Here is a 17,170-nt window from a genome sequence, read left to right on the forward strand (position 1 = left end):
TGTTTTGCAGGTAACTACGGTGGAGATCATCTAATCGGATCCAGCAAGTTATTAGTGTTGGTTCAACATGAGTTTGTGGAAGAGGGTCTGAAACTGTTTAACCGAATAATTTTCGATGAGAGCCCCAATTGATGATTTTTGTTTAGAATGAGGATTGAATTGATGATTTTTTTTTTTAGTTTATGGACCTGATTAATGATTTTTTTTTTATAGTTTAAGGTCCTTATTGACTTTGAAATCTTAGTTTACGGAGTCAAATGAGTGTTATGCCTAATATTTAATATATGGAAATAAGTCAATTAATTTTGCAATTAGTTATACATGAAAATCCATACAAATAAATAAATTACCTTTTGTGTAATACAGAAGATTTTCAAAACAATTTCCATAATTGATATATGCAATTTAATTTTGCATTATGAATAACACATATTATCTATATATATAAAATTGAAAGATGGGAACAGTATCAATTTCAAATTTATTCCAAAATTTGACAATCTTACCCTTTTGAAGTCTTTCCCATCTCATCCTTAAGGCAAATTACAATTTTGCCCCTCCAAATCACTTGAAAACCTCAGCTGCCTAGAAGTAAAACGGCGTCGTTCTCCACCTTCTACACTTTCCTCCTCTATGCGAATTTCAGACTGCCCCATGCCATTTCTTTCCTTCCTCCACATTTCTTTTGGTTTGTTTATTTTGTTTTACTCTTTGTTTTCTTTTGGCTATCCCTGCCACATAATGTTTAATTTTTTTTTTAATTCTTTCAACACACTTCTCAACACACTAAATCTTTAATTTTTCTGTCTTTCAAAATGGAAGAAATAAATTGAGTTTTTCAAAGGACAAAAACATCTATAAAAATAATAGATTCAAAAGAGATACTGTATTAAAATAGATCTATGGTTTTTAGTGCTAATGGAACGAGACACGTTATTGATAATATTCCGTTAAGTTCTGTCAATTATGCGTGGAAGAATAAATCAGAACTTAATGAAGTAATAGAAACGACGTGTCCAATCTGTTATCGAAGCTTAAATTGATACTTTTTTTAACGTTAAGCCTATATTGGTGTTATTTTGTACATGTAGCCTAAATTAATACTTTCCCAAAAACAATAGACCCGTTTTGGCACCTTATCCAAAAAAAAAAATCTATTCGAATTAGCGTGTGTTCAGGGACAGGGTCAAGAGAGTTTTGGAGGCTTTGGCACCCACTGATTACCGAAAAACGTTAAAAATTCTATGGAAACTGTAAACAAAGATTTAACTTTTTTTTTATGTAAAAACACTAAAAAAATATTAATTTAATACTCATAAATCACGATAAACAATCCTAAATACGTCACTACATGTGTTAAACATAAAGGTGAAGTAGATCGAGACGACGAACAAAGAAAATATCCCCTCTCAATCTAGAGAAGAAACCTAAATCAATTTAATAAAAATTATCAACTTATTTTTTCCCGAAGCGAATTCTAGTATACTTATAAAAGTGAAACTGTGTGAACAGTACCAATTCAAAATTTTTTCCAATCTATTCCAATCTTACCCTCCTCTATTTTCTACTCCTCATTTTCCAAATTTGCCATCAACAATCCATTATATCCTCCACTAATTTCTCTCAGCTTTTGTGGCACCCATATAGGTGGGAGCAAAACGATGCCGTTTCTTCTATGGTCTTTTTAAAAGGTTTCTTTTCCTTTCCTCACTCATATCATATTCCTTTTCTTTTTATATTTTTTTCCTTTTTGTCTTTTTGTTATTTCAAAGTCCACTTTATGTCTATAAAAAAGTCCAATTTATTCTTTTGTACATTCTATTTATGGATAGATGAACATAAAAATATCCATTAGCCTGTACTCTTATTATGTAAAGTTTAGACCACTTAAATTATAATATTATATTAACAATGGTGTTTATGTAAGCCTATTTAACCAAATAAATTTGGTTATTCACGGTTAGATCTAGACTTATTAAAATTTTAGAATGAAAATTCTTAGTATTCTAAGGTTTAAATTTAATAATCTAGATTTATTAAAATCTCAGGGTTAAGATTCTAAAGACTTAAGTGATGTTTGATAAAACTTAAAATTAAGTACTAAAAAAATAATTACTGAATTTTAAGTATTGAAAATTATAAGTACTAAAAGTATTAAATGATGTAACTGTTATAAAAATATTGTTTCATATTACATGTCTTTTTAGAGATTTGTATAGAAATTAAGGATATTGGAAAAAAAGACATGGTCGCCCCTTATTTATTGATTCCAATATTTATTTATTTTATAATAAGTCCATTATTCTAATTAATTTCCGTAAACCCGCATTTTATAGTATAAAAAAAGATGACTTAACGTGTACTGATTATATAAAATGACATGTAATATGAAACAAAAAAAAACATCTCTAAAAAGACATTTAATATGAAACGGATGTAGTAATATTTAACTTAAAGTGTTAAGTTAAATATTTTGACCTATCATTCACCAAAAAAAATATTTTGACTTATCAGAATAAATGATTTTTACTTAATTGACTATTTTAAGTGGTAAAGAAAAAACACACTTAAATTAAATAAGTGTTTAATATTTTAATTATTTAATTTTTTGTAATTTTAATTTAGACATAAAATTTGTGAAGTTTTTTCTCCCGAAGCGAAGCAAGGGTATCTTTCTAGTATATATATATAATCAAAAAACTATTTCAATTACCCTTATGAATTTTACAAAAATGGAAACAACAAAACCTCATGCAGTCCTATTGGCTAGCCCAGGCATGGGTCACATAATTCCTATTGCAGAGCTAGCCAAACACATGGTGGCTAACCATGGCTTCCAAGTAACTCTTTTTGTGGTCACAAACGATGCTTCCCTCACTCAAAATCAGCTAATAAAAAATTTACAAATCACCCCAAAACTATTTGAAATTATCCTTCTACCTCCTGTTGACATCTCTTCCTTAATCAACCCTTCAACTCCTATCCTAACCCAACTCGTAACCATGATGCACCAGGCTTTACCAAGCCTGAATCAAGCAATTTCAGAATTGCAATTTAGTCCTAAAGTTCTTGTTGTTGATCTTTTCGGGACCGAAGCTTTATCAATGGCTGAGGAATTCAACATGTTTTAAGTACGTTTTTATTGCTTCTAATGCTTGGTTTCTTGCTTTGACTATCCATGTTCCTACATTGGATAGAAAGATGGTTGAGGATGAGCATGTGATGAACCGGAGACCGTTGGTTATTCCGGGTTGTAAGGCGGTCCGGTTTGAGGATACGTTTGCACCGCTGGTTGAGCCGAATGGTGGGATGTGGGATGAGTATTGTGCGTATGGGGGTTGAGATAATGAGGGGTGATGGTGTTTTGGTTAATACTTGGGAGGGTTTGGAGGGAAAAACGCTTAGTGCACTTGGATGTGGAAGGAGGAGCAGTAAGGTGCCGGTTTATCCGGTTGGACCGCTGGTTCGACCTGTGGTTGGTCGTCCGAGGAGTAGTGAGGTGTTGGATTGGCTTGATTTGCAACCAAAACGGTCTGTTGTTTATGTCTCGTTTGGGAGTGGTGGGACTCTTTCGGCGGAGCAAACTACTGAGCTGGCTTGGGGGCTGGAGTTGAGCAAGCAAAGGTATGTCTATTCGAATATTTAGGGATAAGACGCAAAAATACTCTCAATGTTTACGGTCAAGAGTAATTTATTCCTAACGTTTAAAATGATGTAAGTTTACCAATAACGTTGATAATTTGGTCAATTTGAGAAATAATTTATCAAACTGTCTTCTCGGTCATAAATCTTATCATCATCATTTGATCACAAATTAGTAACACATTACAAATATATGATTAAACGTGAAATTTAAATAATAAAATAAAAAATATAATGCTATCTTTTCTATGAGTTTGGAAAAAAATTCAAATATTTTACTGAATTTATAAATATTAATCTTCAATTCTATTATTAAATTATAAAAAATAGGCTTAAAGCACTTTTTAGCCCATGGCCTATCCAAAATTTGTGCATTTGGCCACTGACCTATTATTTGGCCATATTTGGCCCCTGACCTATCAAATTAGATAAAATTCAACCCATATTGAATGGAAAATTAACTTTGTTAGAAAATTAACAACAGTCACCAATACAAAAACGACACATGATATATAAATAAAATTAATTTTCAACTGGAGATGTCAACAGTAACTATTTTACATAGTAAAAAAATCCTAAAAACTTTTTCTAGTGTTCGGATAGAGTGAAATTAATTTTATTTATGTGTCATGTGTCATTTTTGTATTGGTTACTGCCGTTAATTTTCCAACAGAGTTAATTTTTCATTCAATATGGGTTGGATTTTATCTAATTTGATAGGTTATGGGCAAAATATGACCAAATAATAGGTCAGGGGCCAAATGCACAAATTTTAGATAGGTCAGGAGCCAACAAGTGCTTTAAGCCTAAAAAATATAAAAAGTTTTTGGATGAGTTTACTTTGTCAAAGTTAATCACCATCCAATGGTCGAAAAAAAAATAATACTTACTTTATAAAAAACAAAGTAAGCATAACATAACCCTTTATATATATATATATATATATATATATATATATATATATATATATTATTAATATTTACATATATATCCTGCATTTTTGTTTCGTTTGATTTTTAAAAATAACTTGTATTGATATCCGTTTTCATTTCCGTGTAATGTAGTTTAGTAGCTATCACACGACAAGTAATTTTTTCGTTCTTTGTTAAATATTCAGGTTTATTTGGGTGGTACGGCCGCCAATCGACACAGATTCAGCTGCTGCACTATTCAACACACGCTAAAGGAGTGACGACACACCGGATTATCTCCCCGACGGGTTCCTGACCCGGACCCAAGAGACCGGAATAGTAGTCCCACTTTGGGCACCACAAACGGAGATATTAAGGCACGAATCAGTGGGTGGTTTCGTGACACATTGTGGCTGGAACTCGGCTTTAAAAAGCATAGTGAATGGGGTTCCTATGGTTGCTTGGCCATTGTATGCAGAGCAGAGAATGAATGCTGCAATGCTTATTGAAGTGGTTGGAGTGGCTGTTGGGTTGAAGGTTGTGCCTACTCAACAGGTTGCGGGAAGAAATGAGATTGAACAAGTTGTTAGAGAATTAATGGAGGAGAATGGGGATGGAGGAAGAAGAAGGGATAGGGTGGTGAAATTGAAAGAAAGTGGTGAAAAGGCTTTGAGAGAGGGTGGTAGCTCCTTTAACTCGCTTTCTCATATTGCAGATCGCTGTAATTAATGATGGGAGAGGCGGATCCAGTCCAAGGCTCGGGGGCTCCGGCCCCATATAGCCTTCCCCAATTTTAGTTTATAATGACGTTTCTTACTATAATTTCAATATTATTATTTTTTTTGGTAAGAAAGGAAAGGAAAAAAATAAAACCAACAAAAAACCTACACCGGGATCAGTCTAGGAAGGCTGACTCCAATCCTATCCTCTAGGAGAGAAGGCAAAAGAAAAGAAGGAGGAACAGATAGGGTAGAAACACCTAACATTCTCCCATGCCCAGCAGCTGCTAAGCGATCCGCCACGCGGTTTTGCTCCCTAAAAATATGGGAGAAATTAAGATACTCAAAGGCAGGACGAAGCCTCAAAATAGCTTTGATGAGATTCTGGCTCTTCAGACAAACAACATGGCTATCTGAAATCCTGTTAATAGCCTCCAGATTATCAGATTCCACCGAGAGCTTTTTAACACCCATGCGAATGGCGAGTTTAATACCTGACAAGATACCCCAGAGCTCCGCAGAAAAGGAGGAGCCCGTCCCCAAGTTATGGGTAAACCCCGCCATCCAATTGCCACCAGCATCCCGAAGAACTCCTCCAGCAGCAATTCTGCCATTGCTAAGGCAGGAGCCATCAGTATTCAACTTAGCAAACCCTTCTCTAGGCTTACTCCAGCCAACTAGCAGGATCTCTTTATCCGGGGAGGGGCGAACAAGGGAATCTCTTTCAAAGCTTTTAGTAATAACAAAGAGCTTCTTCGAGAAGAAAAACAGTAAATCAGGAATAAGGACAGCCTTACCCGCAAATAATTCTTCATTCCTCCACTTCCAGATTTGGTGACAAGTAATAGCAAAGAGGATGGCACCGTGCTCCATGTTGGCCAGCAAGTTCCCCTTGGCTCCTTGAGAGAACCAGTCCCCTTCAGAAAAGGCCATGAAGGAAGGGAGGATGTGATGAGGGAGGATCCCTTCCCAGATCTTCTTACTATTTGGGCAATCCCTCAAGGCATGGCACAAGGTTTCCACATTGCCTCTGCATCTACTACAGGCACTAGACTCAGTCAAGTGCCTTCTGTGCCTATCCGCATTCGTAAGGAGCCTGTCTTTGATACCCAGCCAAAGGAAGCTCCTGATACGGTAAGGGATCTTGAGGGACCATATGGACTTCCAAATCTCCAAGGGAGGATCAGCCCTATTAGGGGTAAAAGCTTCATAGGCCGATTTACAAGAATAAGTACCATTATTCGTCAAGGCCCAACAATGTCTATCCTTATCCTCCTCTTGATTGCTAATCTTCACTCCTCTAATGTTAAGAAGGGTCTCCAGACTAAAGAAAGAGTCGAACTTTGACCAGATCCAGTCTCCCTCCGAGTCCACCACATCAGCAATTTTCCAGGAAAGGAGATCAGCCGACGGAGGGGCATTACACACATCAATCAGCGGTTTATCACCAATCCAGGTGTCATACCAGAAGCTAATAGATCTACCATTACCCACCTCCAGGCCAATCCCCGTACAGAATTCAGCAAACACGGCACTGAGCCCTTTCCAGAGGAAGGAACAGCTAACAACCCTCTCCTTCGGGCCACCAAAGATTCTATCTTTCCGATACTTCCCGCACAAGAGACGGACCCAAAGAGAGGAGGGGCATTGCCACATTCTCCAAAGAAGTTTCATTAACAGGACTTTATTATTGTCCTTTGCCTGCCTAATACCAAGACCCCCCCTGTTTTTAGGCTGGCAAGCTTCCTTCCACGGGACCAGGTGAACCTTTCTCCCATCTCCAGACTCACCCCACAGGAAACGCCGATTTATCTTATCCAGGTCACTAAGGACAGGCTCAGGAAGCTTACAGGCCTGCATGATGTGGTTCGGAGCAGCGCAGTTAACTGACTGGATCAAGGTAAGGCAACCTGCAAGGGAAAGAGAATTAGCTTTCCAGCTAGCACACAAACCATTAGTTTTGTCCAAAATATCCTTGAAAGAGGCTTTGGAAACCCTGTCACTGTGAAGAGGAACCCCAAGATACTTCCCCAAAGAGTTCGTCAGAGGTATGCCAGAGAGCTCACTCAGTCTTCTGCACAAGCTATTGTCCATATTTTTGGAACAAAGCATACGGGACTTTTGGATGTTAACCTTCTGGCCAGAAGCCTCGCAAAAACAATCAATGATATCCATAACTGTTTTAATTTGCTCCTCATTACCCTCAACGAAAAGCATGACGTCATCAGCAAAGAGTAAATGGGTAATAAGGGGGCAATGTCTGTTGATAGAAACAGGGTGGAGAGTCCCTTTGCACACTGCCTCTTGGATCAGGTGAGACAGTCTTTCCATGGCAATAACAAAGAGGAAGGGACTCATAGGATCTCCTTGACGAATTCCTCTGGAGGGAGAAAACTCATCCGACATGTCCCCATTGATCATGACCTGGAAAACAGGAGAGGAGATACACTTCTCAATCAAAATCCTCCAGTTCTCCGGGATGCCAGCTTTGGCTAAACTATCCAGAAGAAAGCTCCAGTTCAATCTATCATAGGCTTTCTCCAGATCCAGTTTGAGGGCCACAATCCCTTTCTTACCTTTCTTAATCTTCATAGAATGGACAACCTCCTGGGCAATAACAACGTTATCCATCAATTGTCTACCAGGAACAAAGCTCCCTTGGTTCTGGCTAATTATATCCGGAAGGATCTTCCGGATTCTATTAGCCACAATCTTAGTAATAGCTTTATACAAAACATTACAAAGACTGATGGGTCTCATCTGGAGGAAGGAGGAAGGCTTAACAACCTTAGGAATCAAGACAATGAGGGTTTTATTAACCGACCTGATATCGTTAGAGCCACCAAAAACACCTAACACAAAACTGTATATGCCCTCCTTAACAGTATCCCAGTGTTTATGATAGAAACTAGCGGGGATACCATCAATCCCAGGAGCCTTAGTGGACCCTATGCTAGAGAAGGCCAGATCAATCTCTTTAAGGTCAATAGGATGGAAAGCATCTTTAATAGCCTCCTCCCCCAAACGAGGAAAGGAAATACCAGAGTGGGCACTCTCCAAGTCCACAGCTTCCTCTCTAAACAAGTCCTTGTAGAAATCAAGGGCTGAGCGACGAATGTCTTCCTCCTCAAAAATCCACTCGCCACTAGCGTCCTTGATAGCATCAATCCTATTCCTCTGTCTCCTAATGATCGTAGAGAGATGAAAAAACCTGGTATTCCGATCCCCGTCTTGAATCCAGGCCTTCCTAGACTTCTGGAACCAAAGAAGCTCTTCCTGTCTAAGCACAGCTTCCAACTCGTTCTGGAGAGCTCTAAGGTGACCATTTAAGCTATGGTCGAAACGAGCCTCCAAGCAACGCTGAACGCCTTCCATCCTCCTCAAGAGTTTATTCTTCCTCCTGATAATATGGCCAAAGATGTCTTTATTCCAAACAACCACCTTCCTTCTGAATTCCTCAGCAGCGAGGAGAACATCAGAGTGGGGATGCCAATTGGTTTTCACGAAATTCCTAAAGTCGGGATGAGAATCCCAAGCCACAAGATATCTAAAGGGTCTGTTACCTTTCAGCCGGTTACCTTTGACCAAATTAATGAGGATAGGGCAATGGTCAGAGTGACGGAAGGGGAGATTCAGCACCTTGACCTCAGGAAACCTACAGATAGCCGCAACATTAGCATACACCTTATCCAACCTCACAAACAAGCTATTTCTTTTCCAGGTAAATTTATGGCCAGCAGCACCCAGGTCTGAAAGCCCACACAGATCCATACTACGCTTGTGGTTAAGGCACCGGTTCACATAATGATTACCCCCTCCTCTCTGATCACTTAAAAGGGCAATATCATTAAAATCCCCGGCCACCAACCAAGCCTCCACCATGTTAGAGCTAATAGAATGAAGGATCTCCCACAACCTTGTACGATTAGAAAGAACAGGATCGGCATAAACAAAGGTAACAAAGAAATGTTTATTACCAGGGTAGCACACCTTACTATGAATGAACTGACAGTCCATACTAACAATATCAATATTAACAAGACATGGCTTCCAAAAGAGCCAAATCCCCCCAGCCCGGCCAGTAGCCTCCGATCTGACACAATTCCAATTCTTAAACTTTCTAACCACCTCGTCTGCTTTGGCTCCACTGACCTTGGTCTCTAGAAGAACAAAACAAGAGGGGTTAAACTGTTTAATAAGATCATTAACATGAATGCGGGTTGCCTTGCTCGCCGCACCTCTAACATTCCAAACAAAGAAATCCATCAGAAAGGAAGACTACTAACACAAGCCCAAACCCTAGATCAGGTATTTATTCGGGGCTCCTGAGAGCCTAGAGGAAGTCCCAGAAGGTCCCCTTTTAGCCCAAGAGTCTAACCCATTAAGGTTCTTCTTACGTTTCACTTTAAGTTTCTTCATGTTCATCTTACTCACTCCTATAGCTTTTCCAATAGGAGCATCCACAGGAGGATTCAGAGAAACAGCCTTACTTCTCGACCCTTCCCCTGTAGAAAGGTGAGACTGGGAGCTCCCTTTATCCTTAGCATCAGAGACAAAGAGGGGATTAATAGATTTACCCCGATTAGAAACAGGCTCGACCGATTCCAGACCAAGCATGCTCAAATCAATCTGTTCATTGGAAGGGTCCGATTCCCGACCTTCCTCCAGGGACAAGACACCGAACCTAGACCCCGAGCCAGAAGCTGAGACCACACCAGCCTCACTCCTCTTCTTGATATCCGGGGGTCTGACCTTGATCTCAGGGGCAATCTGGAGCGTAGTCATCTTCCGACTAATATCTGGCGGATGAATAGAACTAACATTAGCACTTGGCTTCCTTCTCACTGACCTCTTGGCCAGCATCCATGGCCCAAAACTCCTTTCTTCCCCCTGACTTTTCTCAGCTCCACCTATGATAGGTTGCATCAACTCCTCCGCCTCCTTCCTCTTCTTAGGACATCCCTCAAATGTATGGCCAAACATACCACATTCAAAACAGATATTATGTATACCTTCATATTCAATATGAAAAACCTTATTCTGAATACAGAATTGAGAAAGAAGAGGCTTAGCAAGATCAATATCAATACAGACCCTGGCAAACTTGCCTCTTACTGCCCCAATGGTAGTCTTATCGACATGGTGGACCTTACCAACCAGGCTACCAATCTTGTTCAGGAATCTATCACTATAGTATTCAAGAGGAATGCCTGGGAACCTAACCCAAGTAAGGATTCTGTTAACAGAGCAGTCATGGGGGTCAAAATTTGGGACCCAAGGTCTCAGAGCCAAAACATGATTGGAGATAATATACGGTCCACCATTGACCACCGCATTGTAATCCTCACTATAATTTCAATATTTTAAAATGGTTGAGTATTAGCTTTCATATATAAAATCTTGGATCCACCACTCAGTGACATATTCAAGATTTATGGACAGGAATATTTGGTGATGGATGGATATTCCATTCATATTTAATTTTAAATTAGGTACACAGTTCAATAAGTTTTTTTGTTTGTCGTTTTCGAAAACCAATGAGTATCCACATACCCTTAATCTGGATTTCGTCACTAAACTCCATTAAACTAAGGTTGAAAGTACTTCTAATAATCAATGTAAAGAAGTTATCGGTCTCTCATTTGAACTCCTAGCTAGCAAGCAATCTTTTGAATATGGATCTAGATAAAATATTTAAATACATCTCTACTATCGAATCAAATAGACTCAAGTCGGTATTTGGATTTAGTTTATATTTAATTATTCAGTTCGGAACCAGTTATGATTTTAGATATATTTGAGTATTTTCAGTTCCGTTCAATATCAAAAATAAAAAAGTTAAAAATCTGAATAAAATATTCATATATATATATATTATTTTAGTTTAGAAGTTCAATTTTTTCTTTCATTGAAAATTGGAAGTATATGTTTTAAGTTCTCTAAATCTCTCATTTGAACTTCTAGCCAACAATCTATTATGAATATGGATTTAGATTAGGAATTAAAATCACCACCAGTAGATATCATTCTCTTTAATGCTAAACTCAGTTATAAGTTTGGATTCTTGTTTTCTCTAGTTTACACTTTACAACTAAAATAACTAGTCGAAAACCCGTGCAATGCACGGGGTATGAAACTTTTATATAATTTAGATAAATAAATAAATTGACATATTTACTTTTAAATAATTTTATATCATGCTATGAAAAAAATTTATATTATGTATATTTGAAATTAATATATATTTTTTAATGATAATTCAAATTAAATTAATTTTAAAAATAATTGACTACTTTTTTTTATAGAATTTTAATTAAAAATGAATGATTTATTTATTTTTATAAAATTCAATGATTTGTACTTTTTAGGAATTTTAATACATTTTCATATTTTAAATTCTGTGAAACAATAATAATAAATTAGCAGATTAATTAAGAAATATATTAGAATATAATGAAAAATCAAAAATTGAATTAAACTATAATTAAAATTAAATATTATATTTACGATACAAAATAATTACAATATATGTTAAACAAAAATTGAATTAAACTAAATTAAAATTAAATATTATATCTACGATACAAAAGAATTACAATCTATGTTAAAATGGAAGCAACATCAATATATTATTCTATAAACTATTACAATCAATACTTTTCTAATGTTGCATATGAAGAAACTTTATCAATTCAATATGTTACATATAAAAAAATAAAATTCGTAAGAATTAGTCACAAATTCATCTTGATGATAATCATTTTGGTTGATGGAATTTCATGATCACCAAGTATTCGAATTTAATTATTCATTCTGCTACAAATAACCCAATATATCTAATTAAATCGGTTTAAGATGATGATTTCTCCTATTTTCATCTCGTAATATCTCATCAAAACATTCGATCAATTTGTTATTCATTCTTTCACTATATAGAATATCAGCCATACTCGTAGATATCACTTATTTGACTTCATTAATATTTTCTAATAATTGTATATTCTTGAATTTTGTAAGTAAGAAAAACAAACAAAAGAATTGAAAAAAATAAAGGGACGAAAAAGATAATTAGAAGAGAACCATCTTCCTCTCGGGGTTTTTTTTTTAAATAAGAGAGAATGTCGAGACATAAGCGTATAAAGAGGAGAGTGAAAATATTTTTTTCTCATTAATTAAACATTTTATTTTTTCTTAATGAAGTATTAAGTCCATAAATTAATTTTAGTTAAATAGAATTAAATTGCAATTGTAACCACTCAGTACAAAAAAGAAACGTTTTATAATTAATATGTGAAATTAATTATATTAATTAGAATAATTATGCTCAACATTTGAGAATTTGAAGAGATTCAAATAATAATATTTTCTTAATTAATATTTTTCAATAATTTGTCCTATGATCATATTTCATTTTCATCTGTTAAAAACTCTTGAAATACTAACAATTTTGTACGAACCATAATATAATAGTTAAAAATTATATAAGCCAATGTTGCAAAAGCAATTATCTCAATATCCATAATTAATGTACATTTTTAGGATTTTGAGCATCAAAATTTATTTTTATTTATCTTGATTTTGAATTCGTATCTAGCATAATCCACATTCTTCAAGAATAAACATCTTATCAAGCGTATTAGACGCTTACAATCTCCTTGTCTAGAAAATTGGGAAGAAATAACTTCTTGATAATAATAATAATAATATAACATAATTTATATTGAAATAAACTTCATTGTAAGTTTAATATTCCAATATCTCTTTAATATTTTATTTAATATGTCTCAAACTTCAATGAACAACTATCGTGTGAAACTTTATATCTATTTGTACCAAAATGCATAAAATTAAAAAATACAATCCATATCAATTAGATAAACTCAAACTAAAAAAATGAGTGGGTTTCAACAGGTTCCGAATTAGAAAAATTAATCTAATTTCAATTAAAACTAAAAATTGAGTTCATAAAAAGCCGAAAATCTAAATTTTAGTTAGAGTTAACAATCAAAACGATAACACCTAGGAACATATACTAAAAAAGAATGCAAATATACAAAATCTTTATTTTAGTCATTTTGAAAAATAAATAAATAAATAAGAAAACATGGATAAGGTAGCGAGAGGTATGAAATCTGGGTAACGACAGAAATGGAATTTCATCTCTGAAAGATAAAACTATAACAACTATTGTTTAATAAAAATAAAACAACAGCACAATTGAGAAAGCCAAAAATTGAGTTCATATAAAGCCGAAAATCTAAATTTAGTTAAGAGTTAACAATCGAAACGATAACACCTAGCAACATATACTAAAAAAGAATACAAATTTATAAAATCTTTATTTTAGTCATTTTGAAAAAAAAAAGACAAATAAAAAAGAAAACATGGATAAGGTAGCGAGAGGTATGGAACCTGGGTAACGACAGAAATGAAATTTCATCTCTGAAAAATGAAACTATAACAACTATTGTTTAATAAAAAGAAAACAACAACAAAATTGTGAACAAAAATAACCACAACACATGAAAAAAGATCAAATAGTTACCTTCAGAAACATAAGAATTTATTGTAATTTTTGACACTTTTGTGTTTCCCGATTTTAGTTGTTCATGCATCTTCTATTTTTATCGGATTTCTTCAATTGAAGCTATCAGTTTGGAAGAAAAAAAAAAGACAAATAAAAAAGAAAACATGGATAAGATAGCGAGAGGTATAGAACCTGGGTAACAACAGAAATGGATCTGAAAGATGAAACTATAACAACTATTGTTTAATAAAAATAAAACAACAAAATAATTGAGAACAAAATAACTACAACATATGAAAAAAATCGAATATTTACCTTCAGAAATATAATACTATCTATCGTGACCAATGAATATAATGGTGGAATACTATCTATCATGCTTTATATATAAGTTTATTTGTGACTTTTGGATTTCCTTTGCTTTGTGTTTTTTCATCTTCCCGTAACTCTTGCTTTTTATTATTATTTTAATTAATAGGCTAGTAATTGTTTAATATATTATAAATATAAATTTGTTATTTTTAATTAATTAAATATTTTTAATCTGATTTTTTACTACGTTGACAACTCATCAAAAAGACCTCCAAAACACTTCTCCTCATTTCTCTCTGCTTCCGTAATTATATATATATAGTATAGATAAGAATAATGAATTGGACAAAAATATTTGGTAAAATTGACGATATCAATCAATTTTCACGTATAAAAAAAGTTGTATATTATTATTATTATGTCATTATAATACCAGATTAACATGACATAGAAAAATCATTACTAATCCAAATCTAGAATAAAAATATTTTCTTTTAAATGTGTTTTTAAGGAGCACAATACTCTAAGAGTATTCTATTTTTCTTTTTTTTCAGAAATGAACTTTTGATATTATTGATGATAAATTTTACAGTACTCCGGGAGCAATGCTCCCGACCAATCAAAATTGTTTTTAATCTCACTACATGTGTCACGTCCGGGTCTAAATTTCTAGAATTTATACATTGATAGTAGTATATATTATAATTATTGGGTGTGTGATTTTTATTTGGTGCTATGGGAAAAGTTTGGAGTTAATTTGATGGTTTTAGGTGTAAATTAAAAGTTTAGGATCATTTTTAAAAGATTATATAAAGATGGAGGACCAAAGTGAATATTTGCCAATTATGGTATATATAAATCCAACTCTGTCGGAGAGGCAGAGATTATCCATTGTTTTTTCTTTTCTTTTTCTTTTTTCTTATCATTTTAAATTCATCAGTTTTCTCTGAACTGTTTCTCCACCGTTTCTTTGATTTACCGAGATTCGACCGTCCGAATCACTCGAAATTGAAACTATAGCATCTTTATACAGCGGTGAATCGATCGGGTGTATTTTGTTCAATTAGTAGCCAAGGTAAGTAACTATCAACTATATTTTGAGTTTTATGTATATGGATATATATATAATCAAAGAAGTTTCAGAAATTGATATTTTAGGGTTATGCAGGAATTTTGTAAAATTGGGGTTTTTCATGATTTTGCTTTTTATTGTGAAATTACGGTTCAAATGAAGCTATTGATTATGCTTCTATGTGAATTTCAGATTTTACTTGATTATGTTGATTTAAGGCTTAATTTGGTTGATTTACATATATACATATATGTTTTTGGTTTCAATATATATCTATATTGAATAAAATGAATTTGATGATTTCTTACGAATTGTTTTTGGATTGAGAAATCTATTGCGGTTATTGTTGTTATTATTTTGGATTGAAATCCAAATATGATTTTTATGATATAAAAGGGCTAATTGAAGCCAAATGAGTTATGGTTATGAATTAGTTTGGAAAGTTCTTTTTAGTTGAAGTTTGTGTGATTATGGTTTAAGTTTATATAAGGATCAAATTGAGTGTTTATAGATCAAATAAGAAAATCGAATGATATTATAGATTTATTGACTTTTATGGGTGTAAAGATATTATTTGGAGTTTGGAGAAGACAGAAAAAAAACATTGATTATCGTAATTGAGGTACTCTATTTTCCTTGGTTATATGTTTTGGAGGAAAGATTGAAGTTTCTTTAGATTGATAAATGATATATATAGTGGTGATTAAAAAAAATAGCATGTTAGCTTAATTGATTTTGAGAAGTTAAATAGAGAATTATAATAGTGATGTTGATATTAAGAGTTTATGAAATGACTCTTATTGATAGGAAATTGTATCATCATAATGAGGTTTATATTAGTGATGTTGATGTTGATGTTTATGAAATGACTCTTATAAGAGTGATGGTGACGTTGATGCTAATGATTGACAAATAATGATGGGAGTGAAAAAGTATAGATATAAGTATTATTATTATGATGAAGTAAGATTATATGTTGATGCAAATCATTGATTCAAATTATTTGAAGTTTAAGAAAAATATAATATCGTACATATTAGCGGTTCAAAAGTGATATTTTTGAAGTCTGTAGAACTTGGAGATAGGTGAAATATATCTGATATATATGCAATTGATGAAATCAATTGTGATTTAAATTTATTAAAGTGAGATTTGGTGTATGTTAGGAAGATATGAATGATATTTGAAGTTTTATTGTGGATTATGGTGATGGAATTAACTAGGTTGCAATTGAGAGTTACTAAGAGTTATGTATAAATAATAGTTACAGTAATGTGGATATGGATAAATGATGGAGTTAATGGAAGGAAACATTAGAATTTGTGGTCTTATGATGATTAGGAGGAATCATTACAACAAATCATCACTTGGGTCACGAATCATGCCACGAGAATTCAAAATTTGTGGCGTATTTTCATTTAGCCACGGGAAAAATATATTCCACCACAAACTTAGGATCTCCTGATATATTTATGCAACATGTAATTTTTTTCCGTGGCAAATATACACTTGTGCCACAGATTTTGCCACAGTAATTTTTTTCATGTGGCTAAATCTATTTATGTCACGGAAAAAATACCCCTGTGGCATAAAATTACTTATGTCCAAAATAATTTATTTCATGGCAACTAAAATTAATTTCAATTATTTCATTTATAATTAAAAAAATAAACAATTTAATTTGATTTATCTTTTTCGTAAATACATATTTGAGCCCTTGACCAATTTATTTTTTATTGATTACGTCCTTAATCTTTCAAATGGATATATTATATCTTGATCAATTATTTTTTAACACATTTTTAAATAGGTACGTTAAGTTTTTCATCATTTATTTTTAAACAAGCCCTTATTAGAGGATCCGGCTATGTGTGTGATTTAAATGGAGCCTTAATGTGTTAAAAAATAATTGATAAAAAGATTAATATAAACATTTAAAAGATTTATGTTAAAACAATTATTAATCAGGGATTTAATATATCTGTTT

General features: G+C 33.6%; 1 pseudogene; it reads left to right on the forward strand.

Annotated features, from left to right (window-relative positions):
* Nucleotides 1-2,732: 2,732 nt before the first annotated feature.
* LOC136229899 (anthocyanidin 3-O-glucosyltransferase 5-like) lies at nucleotides 2,733-5,357 on the forward strand (annotated as a pseudogene).
* The last annotated feature ends 11,813 nt before the right edge of the window (nucleotides 5,358-17,170 follow it).

This window comes from Euphorbia lathyris, chromosome 5 (assembly GCF_963576675.1).
Source record: "Euphorbia lathyris chromosome 5, ddEupLath1.1, whole genome shotgun sequence".
In the NCBI taxonomy this organism is placed as follows: Eukaryota; Viridiplantae; Streptophyta; class Magnoliopsida; order Malpighiales; family Euphorbiaceae; genus Euphorbia; species Euphorbia lathyris.